This window comes from Lutjanus erythropterus, chromosome 8, assembly GCF_056507025.1.
Source record: "Lutjanus erythropterus isolate fLutEry1 chromosome 8, fLutEry1.hap2, whole genome shotgun sequence".
Classification (NCBI taxonomy): Eukaryota; Metazoa; Chordata; class Actinopteri; order Lutjaniformes; family Lutjanidae; genus Lutjanus; species Lutjanus erythropterus.
This window is the reverse complement of record NC_139324.1, coordinates 34,109,130-34,124,215: the sequence shown is the minus strand read 5'-3', so window position 1 is coordinate 34,124,215 and position 15,086 is coordinate 34,109,130. Positions and strand designations below refer to the sequence as shown.

General features: G+C 39.9%; 1 protein-coding gene across 1 annotated transcript in view; it reads right to left on the bottom strand.

The window, feature by feature from the left end:
- edar (ectodysplasin A receptor) overlaps positions 1-14,709 on the bottom strand; it is a 58,209-nt gene extending 43,500 nt beyond the window's left edge. The window contains exon 1 of the mRNA XM_084724111.1: positions 14,485-14,709. The gene's annotated coding sequence lies outside the window, so the exon portion shown is untranslated. The remainder of the gene's footprint in view (positions 1-14,484) is intronic.
- Positions 14,710-15,086: the final 377 nt, after the last annotated feature.

Below are 15,086 nucleotides of genomic sequence, written 5' to 3'. Positions count from 1 at the left end.
CTCTGCAGATCTTTGTGGCACCAGTAGAACGCAGCGATCGTACTGGGAAGCTCCCAGTATGAGCGTTGGAATTTAAAAAGCATGGTGCTACTGACGGGCAAAAAGTTTTTTTTCCCAGGACAAATAAATGTTTTTAAAGGCATTATTATTTTGCAACGTTTGCAAGACTGACTAACTTGTCTTTTGTGACCTCTGTTTTTCATTTGGTCGCATCTGATTGCTCTTTTTGTCAGCGGAGGAAATCTAATATGAAACTCCACATAACTATGGGAAGACAATTTACTCTGCTTCATTAAAAAATGCACAATAACAAACCCACTGACCTCAAAAATTCATACAATGCAACTCAATGAGCCCTAAAAGAAGACATCTTTCATCAAAGCTCCCTGGCCCACAGTGACAAGTATAATGCTTTAATATCATTAAGAATCCAGCATAAAAACTTCAAAGCAGAATTAAGTCCGTATTGATATGTACTGCAGCTAAATACGACAGTCAAATGTGATAGACTTAGCGAAAAGTCATTATGAAAGGGGGGGTTGCCGTATGGAAATTCCCATAGATCAGCTCACACAAACACATACATTGAGAAGACGAGGACTCTGTTAATTCTCTACACTCATTTTTTTGGCAGTCAGATCAGGCATCCTCCCATTACTGCCAGTCAGTCCCTTATTATTTATCCTTGTGTTGTTTTTCTTTGGCCAGTGGTTTTCAAATTGGAGTCCGGGGACCAACAATCATGGATTGTAGAGGGTCCTCGACAGAACACTTTAACATAGTGTGGAAGATGGAACGAAGAGGGAAGAAGAAAGATCTGAAAATCTATAAAACTCAAAATTTCAGGGTAATATACCGCAATAGATTTTTGAGTTTCGAGCCCAAATTGAGTTGTGAACCTTATTTGTCATTATTTGGATGCCTGAAATTAAATGGTTTTAATCAAAAATATTAAAATATTAGTCATTATTCACTTTGACGTCTTGACTTAATCAATAATTTTTGAAACACATTCTTAGGGGATTCTAAAACTCAAGGATTTAACTTTATCTAAACAAGAAAAGTAAGTGATCTCAACAAAAGATCAGTAGTTGGTGCAACCTTTTTTTTACAAAACTTAAGAGTTTGAGTTTAGCTCGAAACTCAAAATTTTATTGCACTAAGTTAATAACATTTAATTTACATTTAACATTTAAAGCTTACCCGTGAATCATCATGCAAACACACGAACTAGCTAACCTACTACATCACTGTGTGGCCTCTTTCCATGATGGCAAAGTAGTTAGCTACGTATTATTAAAACATATTGGCCAATTAGTTGTATAATTATGCCAAGTGTGCAGACACTCTCGTGAGCCACAATGGGTAATTTTGTAACTTCATGAGCAAGAGACCCTGACATACCCTCTCACCTCAGAAACCATTGGTGAAAGTGCAGAGAATGAGGCTAACGCACATTAGCCATAAGCCGTAAGCACAAATGCTCAAGGTCAATGCTCCATCTCTCTATCAGCTAAGGGGTTCATGTCTTGAAAAGCATTGAAGACCCCTGCTTTAGACCTTACTCTGTCAGCACATTGTGTGTTAAATGTTATAAACAGAGCATTAAACATTGTTAAAACAACAGTATGCCTGCCCCAAGTCCACCTATCATTAGAGAAGGTCTTGGGTGACTAAGAACATTTTAGTCGGTTTCTTATGGGAAGTTGGTTCATCACGATTGGTCATCATGACTTGAAAATAACAGTCACGTCTCTGGCAGCACAATCATCCTGACAAATATGCTTTGGTCTTTAATAAGCAGTAGATTTTTACTGCATGATTAGTCTGTGATAGGTCAGTTTTGTGGCTTTTTCGACCCGGGGTGGAACACCCAGTCCCATATGTGCTGCAGTCTTTATCATTGCTAACTCTGCCTTTGGCCTCGCAAGGGCCGCAGCGTAGCATTTAGGAGATTGACAATATTTCCCAATGATCCCAACCAGTACCAAGAAATTCAATGGAAAGCACAATCAAGCCAAAAAGGCCTACTGGGAGATGAACCCAACAACCTTTTCCCACAGTTACTGCAGACAGTAACCAGCCAGTTTTTAGTAAGAGGGTCTGCATTTGTTTATATTAATTTGTAGATAATTAAATTATTTCTAATTCTAAATTCTACATGTTTGGTAAGTATTTTTACAGTGGCTGCCAGGTGATTGAATCACAATTACCCTCATATTTAAACCCCAAAACATAAATTAGCCTGCTTCAGATATTCTTCTACACGTACACTAAATCTTATGACTGACATCTTTGTTTGGATTTCAGAAAATCTGATTTAGCTCCAGGACTCAAATGTAATGGTACCACATGAGAGGCCCCAGTGTTAATACTGCTCTTTCTCCCCCTTCTCCTGTCTCGATGGTTTAATTCCATTCATTAGTTTCATTGATAAACATGCCAAATAAGTCTCGTTCTCTGCATCGTTCTGTCTCTCTACTTTAATGTCACTCAGTAGCATTAACGACGGCCGACTGTGTGGGAAACTGCGCTTCACCATCTGTGTTTAACCCTGTAAAGGATATTCATTACTCCGGTTGATAATGACTTCCTGCCCGATTAAGTAATAGGCCAATCAGTGGCGAGGGAAACTCGGGCCAAGAAGCAAACCAACGAAGAAGATGAAGAAAGTGGTTAGAGGATGGTTTGTGGGCTCTTCCATAGCACTTAATTTCTGATGACAATTAGATCAGCAGCATGCGGTTCCAGGGGTCTCTGTCATCCTGCTTTTGGTATTTCTAAAAGGAAAATCTGTTTTCCATTGAAATCTTTCTCTTTCTTCTCTTACTTATTTTCTTTTCCTTCATGCAACCTCCTCTCCTGTATTTTTTTTCTAATATATCTTAAATATAAAGAGCCATTTGCTTTTAATTCTTGTCTTATTGATCTTGTTTTGCTGAAGCTGCAGTTAGCTGATGATTGATTTTACCAATATTTGAAAGCTTCGGCCTTCGACACTGTCAGTCTGATGTCTTTAAATTAAATATATTTTGGCGTCACACACCACCCTAGCAAGATATCTAATTAACCCCACCATAAACACTCTCACACATTTGCACACATAATCCCTCTGCTTCCTGGCCATAAACAAGTTCCAAAGTTAATCTATGTTGTGCCGAGCAACTCCATCCCTAAAAGAAGACAATTATTTTGCCCTTTTACAGACCAAGTTCTCAACCTGCCAAATCCGAGCGAGATCTCAAACACATGTTACCCTCTCTGGTACACAGCACCACAAATCCTGCTGTTTTCCAGCCAAACAAGCGGAGAGAATCTCACATTCACCACCTCTGAGCCCCTGACAGAAGAGGAGACAGTCATCATTAGCTGCACTTCGCATGATGCAGATGTCTAAAGAAAATTCACCAACTATGATTCTGTCAACATAAACACTGTATATCTTTAACAACTTCCCATTCATCAGGCTGCGCAAGCGTGCAACTTCACACCAACTAAACTAAGGTTGGTCAGTGTCTGCAGAACTGGCATTTGACGATGTCCACGATAAAACATTGCAACGGACGATGATATCGTTGTTTGTTTACGGCAACCTCAGGCGACACACTACCTCGAATACAGAAGGCTTCTGAATCACAATGTTCGGATTGTAGAGGGTTCAGTGGTCAGTGACTGTGAGCCATCGGCGATGGATGCTGGCATCATCTGTCGCCTCAGCCCCAGTCTAAACAAAACAAAAACTAGCTTGAACAGTACCAAATATAAACCTAGCAAGCAACATCTAGCTAGCTAAATATGACCACCTCTCGAAGGTAACGCCAAAGAAACAGAGAACAGAAAATCACTAGAGTCGCCACTGAAGGCTGCTCATTATACTCTTATCTGTCTATGGCTGTAGCTAGCTTCTGTTTCTGTCTGTTAAATCTGTAGCTCGTGGCCCTTAGTTGACTCATCTTAGAGCTCTGGAAGAATGTAAACACCCTGAGCAATGGGACAGGACTTGGCAGCCTCTCACAGGCTTTTCCACCAACACGGAACTGGCCCCGTTTTGGTTCAAGCACCTGATTTAGAACCGTTCTGAGCATTTACACCAAAAATAAACCTGCAAATTTGTTTCACAACTGGAAACTCTGTTATAAACATCCTTGATTACAATAGTTGTACACAAAACTGGTGTAAATATGGGCTGGTTCAGTAGACAGCACCAAAGTCCCAAGAATCTTGAGTGGAACCAGTTCAACCAGTGAACATGGCCAGAACAAGACCGAACACAGAGATCTGGTTGACAACAGGCAACACTGTACCGAGTGAAGAAGACAGCAGGCATGGAAAGGAATGAGAGCGAAGTCGGGCATCAGAGAGGTAGCGGGGAACCAGTATATTTTCACATCTAACGCGGTGGATTAAGGAGTTATTTTTCAACCAAACCAAAGCTGGTGATTCTTGAACAGTGGAAATACAAACCAAGATGTTTTGACATTCTGGCCATATCTTACACATTGCGCCTTTAATCAGGAAAAAAAAAAGGGTACCACAATAAAAATTAAATAAATGCTGGGACATTATGAAAGATTAATGATCTGTATCCTAACAGGTAATAAAACTTCAGTCTAGTGGGTTTGTAGATAAAACATGAAGCAGAAACCCACTAACACGGTGGATTTCCCCTTGTATCACAGTCTGTCATTTGGTCTGAAAAAACTCAATAAATTTAGCATATATATATTTATCTTTAGACTGGATGATTGTTCCTCTGATTCCACTCAAGTACATCTATGATAAAAAACTTAAACAAATACAGCCCCCACAAGGTGAATGCCAACACTGTAATTCTGAATTATAAAGATATTATAATCAGAGAAACTCGTTGTTACAATAGTCTGTAATTATCAGGAAAAGAAATCAGACAATTTCATTCAACTACCACTGTCATTAACTGAACTGTGGCCATAATCATAGGCTACCTGTGCTTCTAATAATCCACCTGAAAACCATCAAAACACACCTCGAGTTCCAAGTTCTGCTCCGACTTTCAGTAATGTTTCAAAGTGCGTGTTCAAGAATTTGGCCATTCCACTGTCAATCCATTTTCAAGTAATTATAAGTGCCCCTGTCGGTCTTTCTTTTTTTTTCCTTCAGAAGTGAATTATGAAGGAGGAATGTGCTGCTGGCATTTCGCCTACTTTCTATGATTTGGAGGCAGCTGGAGAGTAAATACAGGGGTGTCGGCAGCGCTGTCAGTCAAGTTAGACCAACCGCTTTCACGTTCAGCTGAAAACACGAGTGTGTCTCGAAAAACTTCTCTGAACAAGACTCACTGATTGGGGGAAAAAAGTTCTAAAAAGAGACAGCTCTAACGTTGCAATGTCCGTAAATCATTAACAGCACATTTCTGCAACTCAGGCTCACCACCGCACTACTGACATGTTTATGAAATCCCATTCTCCTTGCACTTTTCCAGGTCTCAAGGAAGCCAGACTCACTGAACAAAGTAGCCATCAAAGCTCAGCTATCAGGAGCTAAATGAGCCAGAAATAGATAAGTCTAATTTGCGACGTGATTGCCATCTAAGTTTGATGTGAAAATAAACTCCAGATTAAAGTGATTTCCAACTTTGGAGACAGACGCAAACCTCAGACAACAGCTGGCTCTCGTCTGCTGACTGAAAATCCATTTACTCCAGTCCCATCCAACTGCAGAATCGTGGTTTATCGGTGTAAACTGTTTTTTCGCCAGACTGTCAAAAACATGCTTTATGGCAACTTGAATTTCCACCAATAAATCAAATGAGTAAACTACGGTGACTGTGACGCACGAGAGGTGATGACTCAAATGTCATCTACAGTAGAAAGACCACATGGAAAGGCTTAAAGGGATAGTTTGGACTATTTGAAGTGGGCTTGTATGAGGTGCTTACCAACAGTCAGTGTAAAACCTACAGTAGATGACAATTAACACTCCCGCAGTTTGCAAAATTGTAGCAGGAGTCCTGGTATAGGAAACTAGGCGATGTACTGCTGTGGACAGGATCAGTGGCAAAATGTATTATATTTTTTCCCCTTTACCTTGCTGTCAGACAGCTCTTTCTGACAGGAATCCGCCTTTAAAGAAGTTAAATATCGCTTTCTCCAAACCAACCAGACTCCACTGGCAAAATTGGTCATTTTACTTTGCAGAATATTGAAGGCACTGGTCTGCCACTGCCACACCAGTTAGTTAGTTTGTGTTTATTTGGATTCAACAAAGCAGTTTCCCATCCAAAAAGGCTGTCTGACGGCAAGGTAAAGTGGCGAAATATTCTAAATATAGTGTACGCTAAAACTGAAATACTTTTTTAGGTGGGCCTTTTTAAACTGGCTAACATACGTTTTGTTGCTGACCTTTTCCACAGCAGTACATTGCTTAGCTTCCATGCTGGTGCCCCTCTGCTTCTCCAAACTGAGGCTGCATTGACCGCCATCTACTGTAGGTAATACACAGACTATTGATAAATACCTCAAACACCCCTATAATAATATTAACATTGAGTTACATTCATGGCCGAAGCACTAATGAAATGTGTGTTTATGTATGTGCATGGATGTGTATGTGTGTGTACGTGTGTGTGTGTTTCTTCATCTTTCTTCATCTTTTGATTGCTTTAATTACAGACTTACTGTCAGCTTCCCACTCAGTGCGCAGCAAAAACAAACTCTTAGGGCACATGAAAAGAAGTCATACACACACACACACACGCACACACACACACACACACACACACACACACACACACACCTATCCCAGCTCCAGTCAGTCAGTAGGCTCTTTGATTCTCTGCCTGCCGGTGATCTGTCTTTCATCGTCTCCTCTTCCTGATCCCTTGTTCCCTTCTTTAGCTCTGCTGGGGCAGAACGTCTCTCTCCCTGTCTCTGTCTCTGTTTACTCTGCAGCGGCTGTAGGTGGGAAGACTAATCTGCAACCAGCCATCATCTACATATTGTTGCTTTTTTTTTTTTTACAAACCTCTAATAAAGGGATTACAGGACAATAGCAACATCACAACTAAAATATTAGGGTGTATATGTTTTTGAGGACAGTGCACCTCTTGTGGTGTTTCTTCTGTTTCCCCTGTTTCAAGACGATACAGTACATTGCAAAAATACATCTTGTTTTAACTTTAAGGCGACTAATTTTTATGATGATTCAAAATAATTCAATGTTTCTAGTCAAATAAACTTGATCTTAATTCAGTTGTACTTCAGAAAACATGTTCGCAATGTTTTCATTATTGTGACACACAGCAGTTTTTTATGACATGTTTTCTTCAAGCTATAAAAAAAAAAGAAAGGTCTTGGGGGAGTCGTAACTACTCAAATAATGCATGCTGGGAGGTCTGCTAATATGCTGATCATGTTTGTTTAGAAACAAAGTGTTGATCGAACTCTGCACAGTTCATTAATTCAACTCAAAAGACTTTGAACTAGAGGAACTCGTGTTTATAAATTCTGACAGTAAATGCTTGAAACTGTGCACAACTGCAGATCCAAAAATAAGCACTGCAGTCCAGATAACGAGTCGGAGTTGGGATATTAAATGGGCTGAAATCCTATTTATGACCTACGGTTGAAGTGAATTGGTTCTTCCCACCCGCTCCTGCCCAGATTTGAGGAAGCCCAGGCAGGCTGCAGGAACACTGCAGGAGTGCAAGACGAGCACAACATTATAATTTGACAATAACAAGCCAAGACGAGTCCTACACTGTAAGCTGACCAGTTAAGCCCATTATCATGAAAACAAAAGCCCACTGCTCTGAAAATACACACTGGAGTTAAAGTTCAGTTCAATAAATTTCATTTAACTGTTCTAAACATCCATTCCTTCTAAGAGATTATTAATTATTTCTTAGGACTCATAAACAGAGGGGCACTGCGACTATAGCGGTGTTCTCAGAGAAGCGAGTATTTCTTAAAATAAACTTAAAATGTTTCTATGATCTCTCATGACTTATCATGGTCATTTAATGAATTCTTACAGTAAATATATGACAGATTTCTCCTTTAAGTTAATGAGAAAAAGATTTGTTGATTTTACTGAATTCCTGTGTGATGTTTTACAGTGTAATGAACCATCAAAGAAGCTGCCACACAATAATACTACCACAGCTTTAACAAACACGACCTTACACATTATATTGAAACACTGCTTTTTCTTAGTCTAATAAATTAGCATTGTTTGTTGTTTACTGCAAGTTGTCAGCACTGCAATAATTGTTGTTATTGTTAATAATGCAGGTGTGTTATATCAGCCTTTGTGGATATTTCCTACAATAAATATGAGGGCTGTTGGAGTGTTTCTTGCAGGTGGATAATAACCTGAGCAGCAGATAGTCATGATGGAAGGATAAGTACTTGATGGGTTAAAAGTTGCAAACCAAAAGAAGCTTTCACGCCTGCTTCAGGTAAGCCGTGTTTTCATCTGAGCAACACCGGGACGGCGTAAAAGATCACACCACCACCTCAGATCCAAGACCCATCTGCTCCGATCCCTCACCAACTTCCCACCTGCCAATTGTCTCACCAACCCAGCCAGAAACACCGCATTATGGGATTAAACCTACCGAAGTTGTTCCCGTTAGCACCCGCCAGCACACAACAATCTGTTTAAGCTTCATTTCAAGCCACAAACTGTTATACAAAATATGATTTTCAAGACTTCACTCGGTATTTCTCTTCTTCCACATTGAAAGACATAAAGCCCCAGACTCTGTATAGAAGAAATTGATGACTCACTGAAGAAGGTTTCCCACACGGACTCTTAAGTAGACACAAATTAGACCACAAACCCCAATTTGATTAAAACTTGCTCCCTGCGGCCGACATGGAGAGGTTTCAACTGTTGATTTAGTATTGGTTTGTCGAGCTGTCTGCACTGTGCATGGGGAAATAATAGCGGCGAGAGTGAAACCTATGATTAGAAAAGTTTTTTTCCCTTTCATGTTGCTTTGCCAGGATTATTGCATGTAAATTAAAATGTAATGAAATGCAGCTACCTCTCATTTTGCTGAGGACCTCCTGGAGGCCCCTCAGGGAGTCCTGAAGATCCACTGTCTTATTCTGAGCTACCTTGTCTGTCCTGGTGACTGACTGATGCAGGCTAAAGTTAAAAGTATTGATACATCAATACATCTTCAATACCGCATGTTTAAAGCCATATAATATCCGTTAAATATGGTATTGAAAGTACAAAAGCTATAAAAAAAATGCTAATTTTTGTCCGTCTTTATTTTCCTGTCTGAATTTTTGCTTGCAGCAAAACCAAAGAGTGTTCAGTGACTTTTTCTGTACTTTTGTAGCATCTGTACCATTTTGTGTGCCAAGGAAACGTTCTGGTATTATGGCGACAACTGTTTTTAGGACACTATAAGAAGAAGAAGAAGCATTTTGTTTCTCCTTTTAAGAGCAGCGTGCATTGGTTTGTACACACTATCAATGTTGAGCACATGCAGATCCTCTGCATGCTGACAGAAAAAAGATTATAGATTAAATTTATGACCAGTATTTCATTGGTGAATTATTTATTTGTTGATGTCAGAAGAGCTGTCAGGGTAAGATCTCACTGATAGAGCTGAATTATCATACATCAGCACTTCTCTTTTAGCTTTTCGTCATCTCAAAATAGAATTAAATATATTCAAATATCAATCAATAATTTATACTTAATGTCTAGTATACTTCATGTCTATTTTCTGCATACTTATGATAAGTACAATAATAGTCACTTTAAGTCACTTCCCAGTGAGCATTTTTCCGTTGAATGGACGTTTAAAATAACAACTCTGGTCACTGGTTATAAGCCAATCAGAACTGGTTAAGAAGTGAAAGTTTTTCCACCAACTATGTGAAGAGGCTGACTGAACGTTCATATTTAGATCATAATTCACTGAAGTACTTGTACATGCAAGTTAGTCAACAAGAAGGAAAGCAATATCTTTATTTAACATCAAGAACTTCTCCCATCATGATGTCCTGGAAGCCTCTTGTTGGCAGCACACAGCCTCAGTTTGTATTTACGACATTTCATATGAAACATGAAATGTGTTGAAATTACATCATCATGCAGACCAGATTTAGCCTACCAGTGAAATGGAGAAATGCCTTCACACTAATCAACATCATCTCTCTTTCAACTTTCAAATGAACAAATTATCAGAATGAATAAATAAATGTGTATTTCGTGACATGTTGATTTTGTAACTGGTTTTAAAAAGGGCGAAACAGATCTCGGATGTTCAGACTGAGTAGATATCGACCAGTTTTCAACTAGAAATCATTATTGAAATCCCAGGTGGTGCTCACTTAGGTTGGACTTTAATGCAAGAACTTGTGTTTTTCTGTTGAAAAGAATAATACATGTTTTGTGATCTACTCTTTTTGATTTATTAGTATGACATTTATGTTGAGTCTGACTTGAGTGCTCTAAAACTGAGGAAAAAGTATGAGTGAAGTCTTTTTGAACTCTTTCCAGATGCAAACAAAACCCTGACAATAAATGTCAATATTCCTGTTCCGATGAAGCTGACACTAATATTTTATTTTCTTTGGATTTATCTTCTGTTGGATGGCTGTTTATCCCTATGAATCTAAAAGTATTTAAAGTCTCATAGACAGTTATTGCAATCATACAGGGCTGCACAATTACTCAATATATTATCAAAATCGCAGTATGGCCAAGTGCAATATCCAAATCACAGAAGTGGCATTTTTTGCTGCAGAGATGCCCTACAAATCCTGTTCTCCACATCTAAAAAAACATGTTTGTTTAGTTCAGACCACAACAAATGTCATATCATCATCATCACAGGCAGTGGAGCAAGTGGAGCAGCTGCACCTCCACTATTAGACTTTGCTATCTTTAAACATTTTGAGCGAGTTTGGAGCAAAAATTGTTCACACTCATAATAAAATGTTATGTTTAATATAATTGTAAGGCAGGTGAGCTCTCTCCAGCACCAGACAAGAATCAGCAAACCAGGTAGTTCATTTGGTAAAGGACAAAAAACTAATTTAACTCAGACTAGTAATATTTATATTTAATATTTTGTCACCGTTACAGAAAAAAAAATCCTGGCATGGCTCCCCTTGCCTGGCACTAATCTTGGACCCCCACTTTTAAAGGGGCATTTCACCCCAAAATAAAAAATCTGTATTTATCTCTGGCCTGTAGTGCTATTGATTCTAGGTTTGATTCTGCCTAGGTTTGAAGGTATTGGTCATACGGATGTATGCCTTCTCTCTAATGTACTGGAACTAGATGGAGTGTCCTGTGGCGCCAAACAATACATTTGAACAACTCATCAGCAATGTCTCTTTCCAGAAATGATGACCCGGTTGCTCAAAAGAATCCACAGACCTTGTTGTGAACAGTTTCTTGTAGGAACTACTTTCTTTCTAGTAGTATAATCTACTAGAACTACTTCAGAATCTACCAGAACTACTTTCCTTCTAATAGAATAAAAGCAGTTCCTACGTGAAATTGCTCACAACAAGGCAGCTGTAGTGCTGCAGAAATGTCCTGACCAACAAATCTTGATTTCTATATTTGAGAAAGGATGTTTGTTTGTTTTTTGGTACAGATTCCTACAATTTTTTTTTCTTTTTTTTTTACTGTATTGTGTAGCACTGCATTAACCCAAATGTAAAAGATTGCTGTTGTTGCATATGGTCCTGGTTCTAGTGGGGCAGTTGGGATTAAAGCCTCCCACCAAACAGTGGTGCCATAAATTAAATGTAGTAACCTAATGAGCTGAAATAACTTCACTTCCATATGTAAACTCCTTCTGACGTGTTTAGCAGGATTTCATCTTAGATGTGTGAAGCATTATGAAACATTCAGCCCTAACAGGCCTCCTGAGCTCTATAAATTTCTCGTCGGGGTAAGTGGATACGCCGCGTGGATTGGAATCAGCTGGGACATAAATCTCAACAATAACTTTCACAAGAAAAACAGAAGAATCCCTTCCTGCTCCATGATATCACTTCTGAATAAATAAAGGGTCATTGTGTGAATTCTGGTGCCGAGCAGCGCTACGCGACAGAGCGATGAGTGAGTAAACAAATTATCTATTCACTTGAGTCTAGTGCAGGATGATCATGACTACAGGCGCTGGCTTTGTTAGCTTTTTTGCCTTCATCCCTTTAATCCTCAGAAAGCATAAAGTCCTTTTGAAGATGAGTTACACTCCCTCCTCTGTTTCTTCTCTGCGTCTCCTTCGCCTTTCTACCTGTGAACATGAAAGATTCGATGGCGGCGGAGACGCGCTGTGCGCTGGGGGCTGCAGGGGGGGGGGGGGGGAGAAGAGAGACGCAGATAGAGATAGAAAGAGGGAGAGGGAGACAGGAGGGTGGGTGGGGTGGCGGTGGTGGTGGTTGGCGGTGGGGGGGTGGGGGGGGAGATAGAGACGGATTGATTTCCACCTCCAGCAGCTACAGTTCAAAGCCAGCCAGCAGACTTCAGAGGCGCGGCAGGACCCGGCATGTCCCCAGCCGGGCCAAGCTGCCTGTCTGCGGGCAGGACTTCCCCCGGGGGCCCCGGGGCCCGGGACAGCCAGGCGGCACCGAAAAAACAATTATGCAGACGGAGGAGAAAGGTGTGCGAGGTCGCAAAACGCACTCTTTCTCAAAGACACAGACAAAAATGCAGCATCAAAGGCAAACACCTGGACACATCATATACTAGAGCGGTGATGAAAGTTAAACTTTTTTTCTATTTCTGTCTTTACACAGAGAGGCATTTAAGTACAGTGACCATATTTTATTGTGAACAACATACTAGAGGAGTAAGAAAATATCGCTACGTTTGAGTATTGTGACATTATTTTATTATATGATTTTTGTGATACTGTTCTCAGAAATACTGTATTGTGATATTGTGATACATGCAAAGATTTGTGGCAGTGCTCCATTTTGTGTTGTCTTTAAACCCCCTACATTAGAGGCTAGTGTAGCTATCTGCATGGAAAAGTTAAGTTTTCTTAACTTTTATGGATATGGTGGTGACTTCTTTATACTATGACAGTTTTACTATAATAAGATTAAAAAATAGCAATATGTCACCTTGCTTACAGTATCGCAATACATTGCAGTATACTGAATCGCACATTATGATACATTATCGTATCGCCATTTTCTTACCAATACACAGCCCTGCAATACGCACATGTCCTCTACCAATACCAACCAGGTTTTTACATTTTAGATTAATGAGTCAGACTCAGTCAGACTGAAAGTTAATGTTGTGTGTTGTTACTTTTGCCCCTCTCTGCTGGGACAAAAGAAACACACATGTGACAAATGTAAGTGCTGAATAAACTGACCACAAAACAAATATAATAAAAATCACCTCTTATGGATTGTCTCTCACATAAAATAGCCTGACATGCTCTAGCATACACATCTGGATTGGTGAGACATCTGCCGGTCTTGCTCACCATAACCCTGGGCATTTACTGCAAATATAATGAGCAAAATATGCATCTTAAACAACAGCGAGAGAAAAGAAACATGTTACTTTTGTACCTCCCTTGTCTCATCAACTTTATCCTGGCTAGCACCAAAGACAAGCTAGCATGATACATTATATCTTCACTGATACATTACACAAATAAACACTTAAAAACAGAAAACACTTCCATCCAAATTTTAAAAAATCTGTTTTTCTCCAAAACTCTGGCAAAATTGATCAGATTGGCTTAATTTTTGCTTGTTTGGATGTTCTTGACATCCATGATAAGAGGGAACATGTCTGTTGCAACTGTCCCCACTCTCCCCTATTTAGAAGCATTGAAATGATTTCTAATCAAGAAATTAATCATCCAAATCTGCTCTATTCACTCTGATCAAAATCAGCAGGTAAACGTCAAGTCTGTGTTCACATCTGCATATTTAGGATTTTTTTAAAAAATCACAGCCCTGTCAAACAGCAATTCAGGCCTAAAGTGTGAAGCAAGTGATGTGAGAAACAATCTCATCTGTCTTCCACCTTGGGCTACAACCTCTGCACCAACACGTAGCCTTCACATACTTCAGGATGTATTAGGAGATATGCCTTTAACATGAAGACTGTGCTCAAAAAATGTTTTTAATGTAGATGACACTAATGCAAACAAGAATGTTGGAAATATATTCCTCCACTCTCATGAACTTGACAACAACTTCAATGCATTCATGGCCTGAGATGTAAAATCAGCCTGCAAGTAAGTTACATGTCATCTAAATGTAGAAAAGTAGCATGTTTTTACATAAAACTAATTATAAACTTTTCAAGACGCATTTATTTTTCTTTTAACATGCACCAGCAGTATTCCTGACCTATGTTTCCTTTAGCAAAAAGCAAAACAATTCATTTTCCTTAGAAGTAAAATTACATTAAAGCACATGTTTGTTGTTGCTCAGGAATTTCCCTCAAGTCTTGCAGCAATCCGTCCTCGCATTCCTGAGTGCGTCTTACCTGGAGCTCAGAGAGGGGGGCACTCTGCTCTGCTTTCTCCGCGGCGCTGCGGGCTCTGCGGGCGGCTGATCAGTCCTGGTGATCGGTGATCAATCTCTGGCGTGGTGGCGGGTAAGCATCGCCGAGGGACCGTGCGTCTGACTGCGACTTTTTTACTCCACACAGTCCGAGTTGTGTCTCAGCCTCCGCTTCGGTGCATGTCGGTGTGTCTGCAGGCTCCTCCTTGATGAGGGAAAAGTGAGAAGTTTCTCCGCCCTGAATGAGAGGAAACACATTAACGTGTCTTCAGGTAGACTCGCTCTCTGCGGGGGCAATTAACAGGCTGCAGGCTACGACTCAACTGCGCCATCTGGTGGCAACTGGCCCGCAGTGGCAGCATCATGACAGCGCATAAACTCTGAACTCAACTCAGTGATCATAATTAGGAAAACAAGATCAAAACACATCAGTTATACTCCGCCATTACTGTCAGTCTTGACAACAGTACAGCCAACAATACATTAAAGGGACAGTTCACCCCAAATCAAAATATTACATGGTTTTCCCCTCATGGACCTGGGTCGTGATTTCTGGAAAGAGACATTGCTCTTGAGTTTTTATTT